Raw genomic sequence first — 11,172 nt, forward strand, 5'->3', positions numbered from 1 at the left:
ATTACAATATCCTTGAATTAAGCTGTTTCTTAAAACAAATTATAGATGAAATAAACTTAAAGCCAGTGGCTGATAGATAGCACAAGTGCAGTTAATAATGTGTGTGTAACCTTGTAAATATACATTGCCAGATGTTCTGTTCATGCTAAAAATAACATCCAGCTTTCAGATAAGGTTTCTCTGTATACCTGAATAATTAGTCAACTAATGTCAGCTAATGTCATAAAATTACAATGTTTTTTTTATTTATTGACTGGACACAAGAGCAGCTTAAAATATCATCAGATCTTAAACAATGTACAACAAAATAATATTGTTAATATTCATTAACATGTTATTCTAGTTGGGAGCAAATATAAAATTAATACAATACTTGAGTTGAATTCATGTTATGAAATATTTAAATAATCTTAATTTATGGGCTAGAGTGATTTAATATTTTTAAAGAAGTCAGTTTCCACCAATTAACTGTAACCAATACTATTTTTTCATTGTTAATTAGTGCATTTTGTTATTTAATTAAATTATAATGTCAAATTTTCAGTAAAAATATTATCTCTCTCTCTCTCTCTCTCTCTCTCTCTCTTACTTGTTTCATTTATTTGACTGCAGCCATACTGGAGCACCGCCTTTAGTCAAGAAAATTGACTCCAGGACTTATTCTTTGGAAGCCTAGTACTTATTCTATTGGTTTCTTTTGCTGAATTGCTAAGTTATGGGGATGTAAACACACCATCGGTTGTCAAGCAATGTTGGGGGGACAAACACAGACACACAAACATATACACACACATACATATATATATATATACATATATACGACGGGCTGCTTTCAGTTTCTGTCTACCAAATACACTCACAAGGCTTTGGTCAGCCCAAGGCTATAGTAGAAGATACTTGCCTAAGGTGGCATGCAGTGGGGATGAACCCAGAACCATGTGGTTGGTAAGCAAGCTACTTTTATTAATATAATTTGCCACAAGGGCATTACACAGATGTAGCTGTGGGCTGGACATTACATATATGAGATGAAATGATAAACGAAATTATGATATTAATGAGAGGAGCAAAAGATGCCTGCTGATCTTCTGCTTCTTCAAAAAACAAAACGAGGTATTAAACCTCTTACCCAAGTTCTTACAATTACTGAACTTAATAGTCCATTACAAATTGAGGTGCTGAGCCTCTTACAAACAATAACATACAATAAACATTTTAGGCACTAAAGCCTCTTTATCCTTCCTCCCTGACCATGTTGTATGCCTCCTGCAGGCAATGATCCAGCTCCAGGTGGGGCCCCCCAGAAGGCGAACCTAAACTGGTCCTTCAGGAAGGAGTCAAACACTCTGAACATATTGACTTCTGATATGACCTCCGTAGTCACTGCAAAGGCCAATCCAGGTCTTCAGCCAAGGGCATGGGCTCCTCCCTCCAGCCCTCTAGCTTCCTTATGAAGATCTGTATTGCGCATCCCTTACGGAGGAAGATAACAAAATCATCTCTCATCGCACTGGGAGGGGCCACAATTTCCTCTGTCAGTGGTACAATTTCCGACAAAGTTTCAGGGCATGCCGGCAGTGTACCATCAACCGCCAGCAGTGTCCCATTCTTTTCTATTTTCTTTTTCTCCCCTTTGCTACAGGAGGGTGTGGTACCTCTGTTTTATCCAGGAGATCTTCCTCCCCTCTCGCAGCTTTAGGCTCGTTTGTTGGGCAACAGTGGTTGCCCACCTTCTTTCTTTTTTTTTCCCCTTTTTTTGATGTCTCCACCCCCTCAACTGCTCCATCTCTCCCTCCAATGGGGGAGCAGAGGGCACTACTTTTATTAACTCCAGGACCTTACCTTAGTCCTGGTGACAGTTCTTTTTTATGTGGTCTGGTTCCAGGTGCAGGTGACACTTAGGGGGGGGGCATCTTGCAAGAATCACTGGATACCTAGAACCAACCATTCTCAAAAAATCTGGGAAAACCAGATTATTGGCTGATTGGGTCCACAGGGTCAAAACCACTTTTGACCCCACCCAATCAGCTGCAGGCAGAATTTTAACATTTAGGAGCTTAGCTCCACTGCCACCCTGACCCCAGCAGATAGTGTCTTCTGTCCACTCGGGTTCTATCCTGGGTGGCAGCCCACAGACCCAAGCTCTTGTTAATTTCTTCCCACAATATGTGGGAAGAAACAGAATTTTTTGCCCTTCTAAGGGCTGGCTTGCAAAATTGCGAGCCTCCTCAGGGGTATCAAATAGCAACCACACCCTTGCAAACTTGACACCCCTGGCAATAAACTTAATAGTTGGCAGATATTCTGCCAACTCTTTTTCTATTTCAATTTGAGGGAACACTGTGATGGTGTCGAGAGACTTGGAATACGTTCTCAACACCACCGTTCTCTTGTTGAAGTCTTTTACCCACTGCCTGGGAGAGGAGTACAATCTCCCACTCCAACACAGTATTTTTTGCCATGCTTGCAGAAAAGCGAGTCCAAAAAATAGTTCAGACAAAAAGTCTAAATAAAGTCCAAAATAAACAAAAAGAGCAAAAAGACAGATTAGAGAAAAAGAACAAAGGAAGACAGTTCAAGTCATGGCAACACAATTCCGCCCACCCAGTAATCCTGGCCCACTGGTATTCCAAAAACTGGTACTCCACACAGATACTCCAGGTCACAGTAGCAGCAGGAACACACAAAAAATTCTCTACAAATTGGTTGAATTTTCAAAATTTTCTCAAATTTTGGTGGCGAGACACACCCACCAAACAGTTCTCACAGCTAAGTGAGTCCCGGACATGTCCAGGACCCAGTGAGGATTTCTTATTTGAAAAAAGAAAAACAATATGAAACAACAAAACCCCAGTGAATCCACCCCCCCCCCAAAAAAAAACAGATGCCTACCTTGCAGTCATGCCTTCAATATTTCTTCAATTAAGGACGGCTACAAAAGCACGTCTTGACAGTTTTCAAATTTGGAAGTAACTAACAAACACATGCGTAAGCAAGCTACTTACCACACAGCCACTCCTGCACCCACAGGATATCAGAATAATTAATAACTATTAATTTGACAGTTTTATGATTTATCATTCAATTTTATTTCATTGTTTATTAAATCAGTATTCAGTTTTAGAAATATTCATAACCACACAAAATTAGCATTTCTTCTATAGTTGAGTGTCCATGGGTAACAGAGAGAGAGAGAGAGAGAGAGAAATTAAGATTAGAAAATTGGAAATTTCAGTCATTTATTAAAACTAATTTTGATTGAGCCTGGTGTATTATCTTATACATCTGCTTATGTTTTAGATGTTAACTTAAAAGTAATTTAGCCATCTAAATTTATTGCTAATTCTATTCATATTTGTTTTTAAGCCTCAAGTTTTATTGCAACTTTAGAGAGTAATACATTTCTTTGTTACATATTGAGCTATCTAAGACTGGAGAATTTGATATTGTTAACATTCCATTTAATCCTTTAGCTTTCAGATTTTTCTCTCAAATATAATGTTGTTTATCCACTGTTTTGAATTAATCATACATATCTCATAACTTTGAGGTTTCAATGATGCTAATTTTACAATGACATTACAGGGTAGGTGTGAGAAGCTGGATAGGACTAGTTTGAACATAAAATAGATTAATTGGGCTGGATATGGCTGGTTTAAATGTTGAATTGTTAAACTGTTGTAGATCAATAGCAATCGGTGCCCCAGAAAACAGTAATTTTGTTAGACATTCTTTTTACTTTACACAAAATATTCTTTACATTCTATTGTTTTAAATAGGTAAAATATTTTTCTGAGAATGAATTGTGATTTATAACATTGCCACTATGGGAAATTATTGCTCTGCTTTACGAGCAGCCTCCAGGAACAAATTAACTCATATATCAAGGTATTACTGTATACTCTTAGTACCAATAATCATATGAAATCAGCAATAAAACAAACTTGCAAATTGACCAAACACCCATTTCTAGTCTAAACTTGTCTGACTATGAGGACAGTTTTAAGCCCTTTGAATAGACAATCCTGTGATCTCTGCCACTCAGGACAGTAAAATAAATCTGCTTTACTCTGTCTGCCTTTCTCTCCCTTTACCTTTTTAGTCATTTGTCCATCTTTTTGACACTCACTCCTCATGGAGAATAATAGAACTCTCTTACTTACAATGACTGAAAGCAAGCAAAGAAAAAACAGCTTTTCTCTGCCTTTCTCAGAAATGAAGGGATGGGAAATACAAAGAAATACAAGTACAATGAGGACAGGCAAAATTATATATCTTGACCTGTGACCAGAAGCCATTCCAATAGCAGACATTTCTGCTGAATCTGTTGCTCAAGCTTTTGTCTCTAATTGGATTTCCTGCTTTGGAGTTCTGTCCAGCTTAACTACTAATCGCGGACGCCAGTTTGAAGCTTCTTTATTTCATGAATTGCCACAAATTCTAGTTGTGCACCATATTCGCACGACCAGTTACCATCCAGCTTCCAACGGGATGGTCGAACGGTTTCATAAACAGCTCAAGGCCACTCTACATGCCTCTCCAGATCCACAGTCCTGGATTGAATTTCTGCCAATTGTGCTTCTTGGCTGTTGTAATGCTGTCAAGGCAGACCTGAGTTTCTCCTCTGCATAACTCTCTGCATTCAATGAAACTGGCCCATAATGTGTTTGTAGTACCAGTATTCATACCAACATGTAGACTACTTGACTGGATACTTGGTGAGATCCGAGCCATTGTTGTGAAAACCCAGAAGGTACTGACCAGCACAATTTGCACATTAACAGCAATGTAGACTGCCTCTACCTAAAACAAAAAAACAAGCAGGCAGAGGCTTGACATTGACCTAGACTGCTTTTGAATGTCATATCACATTCTTTCAGCAACATCTTTTAACCACCAAGTGTCAGTGCATCTCTTGACTGAGGCTGTCAGCAATATTAGGATTGGCAATAAGTATAGTGAAGAATTCCAGGTAGAAGTAGGTGTCCACCAAGGCTCAGCCCTCAGTCCCCTTTTATTCATCATAGTTCTCAAGGCAATAACAGAGGAATTCAAAGCAGGTTGCCCCTGGGAGCTCCTCTATGCTGATGACCTGGCCCTCATAGTAGAATCTCTACCGGAACTAGAAAAGAAATTTCAGGTGTGGAAGCAAGGTTTAGAATCAAAGGGCCTAAGAGTAAATGTAGCAAAGACCAAAGTTATAGTAAGCAGAAAGGCGAACTCATCACACACACACCCTCGGGCAGGTGGCCCTGCTCGATCTGTAGGAAAGGTGTAGGTAGAAACTCCATAAGATGTACCCAGTGTAAGCTATGGATGCATTAGAGGTGCAGCAACATCAAAGGAAAATTAACTGATAAGATAGTTTTCATGTGCGGCAGATGCACAGGGGCAATAGACACCACAAATACTCAGAAAACAGATTCCATCACACTCCAGGGGAAGAAACTAGAAGTAGTTGATAGTTTCCACTACCTGGGTGACCAAGTTAGTAGTGGAATACAAGAATACAAATAGCCTGGGCAAAGTTTAGAAAGTTCCTACCCCTACTGGTGACAAAGGGTCTCTCGCTCAGAGCGAAAGGTAGATTGTATGATGCATGTGTGCGAACCGTCATGCTTCATGGTAGAGAAACATGGGCTGTGACTGCAGAGGACATACGTAGACTTGAAAGAAATTAAGCTAACATGATCCACTGGATGTGTAATGTCAGTGTGCATGCACAACAGAGTGTAAGCACCCTGAGAGAAATGCTGGACATAAGAAGCATCAGATGTGGTGTACAAGAGAGATGCTTGCAATGGTATGGTCATGTACTGTGGATGGATGAGGAGAGATGTGTGAAGAAGTGCCACTCCCAAACAGTTGAAGGTATCAGGGGTAAAGGTAGACCCAGGAAGACATGACATGAGGTAGTCAAGCATGACGTCCGAATGTTGGGCCTCACAGATGCAATGATGAAGGACCGAGATCTCTGGAAATATGCTGTGACTGTGAAGACCCGGGCTGCTTCCTGCACCAGTTTTGCATAGCCCCAGCCCATTCAAAGTACCTTGGATTGCAGAACGACCTGCTGTGCTTACCTTGGATCGTAGAGTGACCTGCGTGAGGGCGCGTGGCTTAGTGGTTAGGGCATTCGGCTCATGATCGTAAGGTTGTGAGTTCGATTCCCGGCGACACGTTGTGTCCTTGAGCAAGACACTTTATTTCACGTTGCTCCAGTCCACTCAGCTGGCAAAAATGAGTTGTACTTGTATTTCAAAGGGTCAGCCTTGTCACTCTCTGTGTCACGCTGATTATCTCCGAGAACTACGTTAAGGGTACACGTGTCTGTGGAATGCTCAGCCATTTGCACGTTAATTTCACGAGCAAGCTGTTCCGCTGATCGTATCAGCTGGGACCCTCGTCGTCGTAACCGGCGGAGTCTTTTTTTTTAAGAGTGACCTGCTGTGCTTGAGGAGACCTATTGAGTCAAGTACATCAACATCAATATCAAAATAAATATCAAATGGAAATTGTAGTTACGACTGTACCGGTGGCATGTACAAAGCACCATCCGAACGTGGCCGATGCCAGCGCTGCCTTAACTGGCTTCTGTACCGGTGGCACATGACCTGCTGTGCTTAAGGAGATCTGTTGAGTCAAGTGCATAAACATTGAAATAAATATCAAATGGAAATAGTAGTTGTGATACCTGTGCCGGTGGCACGTAAAAAGCACCATCCGAACGTGGCCGATGCCAGCGCCGCCTTGACTAGCTTCTGTGCTGGTGGCACGTAAAAGGCACCAACCAATCGTGGCCACTGGCACCTGTGCCGGTGGTACGTAAAAAGCACCCACTACACTCACAGAGTGGTTGGCGTTAGGAAGAGCATTCAGCTGTAGAAACACTGCCAGATCAGACTGGAGCCTGGTGCAACCTCCTGGCTTCCCAAACCTCGGTCGAACCGTCCAACCCGTGCTAGCATGGAAAATGGATGTTAAACGATGATGATGATGATGAAGGAAGATAACATCACGAGGCCTGGAAAGCAGCTCCCTGAGCAACCTTCCTCATCTGATAACCTTAAATACATGCCTAAAGAAGTTGCACAACTCTACCACAACATATTATCAGATGAAAGGATGAGCATATATCAGAAGATATGTTAGCAGAAAGCTCCAGGATTATAGTAACATTGGTAATCAAAGAAGTCTATCATGGACCAAAAACCAGATTATTAACTCTCAGTTTGATGGGTATGCATTTTCAATACAGGAACAGGAAAAATCAACCTGATGCACCAAAGGGACAGAGACACAGGAAAGACACCAAAATATGATAACCAATGCAGACCTTGTGGGGCTAACACCTAAGATATCACCCAAATCGTAAGCAGTTGCTCAAAAATATCGTCACAGTATTATCTACTGATGAGACATAATGTTGCAGCCAAGACAATGTATAGCTTGCCCAAGTTGTCACACAGAGGGACTGAACCCCACACAACGTGGTTAGGAAATCAGTTCTGCTTTACTGCCACTACAATGGCCTCTACTCCTCTGGCACAAGTTTTATTTCTTATCACTCCTACTATCTATTATATCCCAGACTATCTAAATCCCTTTACTCAATCCCTTCTCTTTATAACTACAACATCCTGGAATTCCTTTCTACCCATTTCTTTTTCTATAAATGTTCAAATTGGATACCAGTTGCATCAGTCACAACACTTTGATGAATTTCAAAATATTTTAAACAATCATATCAAATATTTTTGTATGGAACAAGTTAGTTTCTTAGTAGAAAAGTAAAATTGGATCAAAATCTTGTAATAGCATTAGATTTTGTTTTGCCATTTTTTTAAAGTCAGTTTTAAATATTTTCAGGCTTTCAAACTTTTTTTAAAATAAAGTAAGATATATTGAATGGGAACAAAGAAAACGAATTATCTATTTAATAACATGAAATTGGTGAGATACATTTTTGTATCATGTAGACAAATCCACCTTCATTATTTAATGTATTTTATTGCTCCAATTCTTTCTTGAGATCCTTTTGCAAGCATATCTGTATGTATGTATGCATATATATATTTAAAAAAACGTGGCACTCCGTAGATTACAACGAGGGTTCCAGTTGATCCGATCAATGGAACAGCCTGCTCTTGAAATTAACGTGCAAGTGGCTGAGCACTCTACAGACATGTGTACCCTTAATGTAGTTCTCAGGGAGATTCAGCGTGACACAGAGTGTGACAAGGCTGGCCCTTTGAAATACAGGTACAAGAGACACAGGAAGAAAGTGTGAGAGAAAGTTGTGGTGAAGAATACAGCAGTGCTTGCCACCACCCCTGCTGGAGCCACCCCAAACGACACCATGGCCATGGTATTAACTAAGTGTTTACAAATAGATCCACTCACATATTTCCATAAAACAGTAAATGCAAACATACATATAATTATATCCAGATAGGGAATGTAACTTTTCATAAGGTACATAATTCATATGACACCGTATTTTTCGTAAACATAATATTTTATAACTAAAATGTCCGCAAACTTAACCGCTATGCTTTATATATATATATATATATATATATATATACTAGCTTAAGGTGACCCGCTCTACGCACGGGTAAGAGTGTGGTTGTTACTTTCTGTTGCTTCCTTTCTGTTTTTTATCACCACATTTCTCCCTCTTTGTTTCTCTCTCCTTTCTCTCTCACTTTCCCACTCTCTTATTCTTCTTTTCTCTCGGATTCTCCCTCGCTTTCTCTTACTCTCTATCTATCTCTCTCACATTTATAAACAACAAAAGATCTTGAGGAAGTTGAAAAGGTAAAATATTTTGAAAGATCACTCATAAATATCAGGCAGTGACAACAGAAAGGTCTGCTTCAAGGCAGACAGCAAAACACTAACATTTAAAAGGGACAGACGAACTTGCGAGTTGAATAAAAATAATAAAATATTGGAAACCAAAGTTTGAAGGGATAGAATCTGTGGATAGTAGACTCACCATGGCTGGCATTTCTTAACGACGGACAGCAACGTAGTGACAGTTAGACGGCTGACGTAAAATTTTGAACTTGATGTAAAAGAAAATTCCTAGACACCAAGTTTTGAAGTGATTCTTTCTCATGACAGTAGACTCACCATGGCAAGCATTCAAAACTTCTTCATCATGGACGGCAACACATTGACGATTTAAAGGCTGGTGCAAATTTTTTAGCTTGATGTAACAGAGAATTCCTAAACATCCACTCCTGTAAATTTTAACCCCCTTCCAGCCCCATTTAGACCCCTTTTCACATTTTGGTTAATATAACCCGATTTCATTCGGGTCTACTCGGACCACATTTTATAAGACGAGGAATTTTGTCCTAGAGGTGACGCCTTTCAGTTGAGGAAAAAAGTAGTTGGCATACAAGCTCACCAGCACTTTTAACATAGGTGTGCATATTTTCAGCTCAACCGACCACATAATGCACACATATACATATACATACATATATATATATATATATATATATATATATATATAATATATATATATATTATATATATATAATATATATAATATATATAATATATATATATATATATATATATATATATATATATATATATATATATATATATATAGAGGCGCAATGGCCTAGTGGTTAGGGCAGCAGACTCGCGGTCGCAGGATCGCGGTTTCGATTCTCAGACCGGGCGTTGTGTGTGTTTATTGAGCGAAAACACCTAAAAGCTCTACGAGGCTCCGGCAGGGGTGGTGATCCCTGCTGTACTCTTTCACCACAATGGCGGTGCCCCAGCATGGCCACAGCTCAAGAGCTGAAACTGGAAAAACAAACAAAACAAACAATATATATATATTTAAATGGCGGTGCCCCAGCATGGCCACAGCTCATTAGCTGAAACTGGAAAAATCAAAATCAAAATCATATATATATATATATGTACATATATACGCATTATATAAATGTGTGTGTATACGCATTATATATACAAATGTATACAATATGTATATATATATATATATATATATATATATATATATATATATATATAAAGATATATACACTTTGTATATATACATTATATATACGTATTTATATATAGAGCACACACACACACACACACATATATAAATTAACCCAATAAATATCTGATTCATAATATTTGTTCTCATGATTGTGTGATAGTCGTGGTGATAATAAAACTCTCTATGAATGCAGACAGACGTACAGAGAGAGGGAGGCGGTGGGGGAAAGAGTGACAGTTCTTGCGAAGGAAAGATAGTAGTAGCTGTCAAACGTCGTTATAGAGAGAAAGTGATGGGAAGGGAGGAAACAGAGAGAGACGGAGGAAGACAGGCAGATAAGAGAATGAGAGGAGACTTGTCAAAGTGTGCATTTTTTGCCCTAGTAACCACACCTTTTAAGATAGGGATTTCTAACCTAGCCCACTCACATCCTCACCTCATTTTACATGTCCCTGTAAATTTTGAATTCAATCCAACGGGATCTAGTGCCCTTTAATCCGTTCTAATTCCAAAACCAGACAAACTTTCTCATTTCAGATTTTTAGATATACTAGCTGAAGGTGGCCCGCTCTACGCGCGGGTAAGAGTGTGGTTGTTACTTTCTGTTGCTTCCTTTCAGCACGTAAAAAGCACCATCCGAACGTGGCCGATTGCAGCGCCGCCATGACTTGCTTCTGTGCCGGTGGTATGTAAAAGGCACCAACCGATCGTGGCCGCTGCCAGCCCCATGGCACCTGTGCCAGCGGCACGAAAAAAGCACCCACTACACTCACAGAGTGGTTGGCGTTAGGAAGGTCATCCACCTGTAGAAACACTGCCAGATCAGGCTGGAGCCTGGTGCAGCTTCCTGGCTTCCCAAACTCCGGTCACACTGTCCAACCCGTGCTAGCACGGAAAACGGACGTTAAACGATGATGATGATGATTCTCCGTATTTGTTTCTCTCTCCTTTCTCTCTCACTTTCCCACTCTCTTACTTTTATTTTCTCTCGGACTCTCCCTCGCTTTCTCTTACTCTCTATCTTTATCTATCTCTCTCCCATTTATAAACAACAGAAGATCTTGAGTAAGTTGAGAAATAAAATATTTAGAAAGATCAATCAGAAATATCAGGCAGTGGCAACGGAAAAGTCTGCTTCA

Source organism: Octopus sinensis, linkage group LG12, assembly GCF_006345805.1.
Source record: "Octopus sinensis linkage group LG12, ASM634580v1, whole genome shotgun sequence".
Lineage (NCBI taxonomy): Eukaryota > Metazoa > Mollusca > Cephalopoda > Octopoda > Octopodidae > Octopus > Octopus sinensis.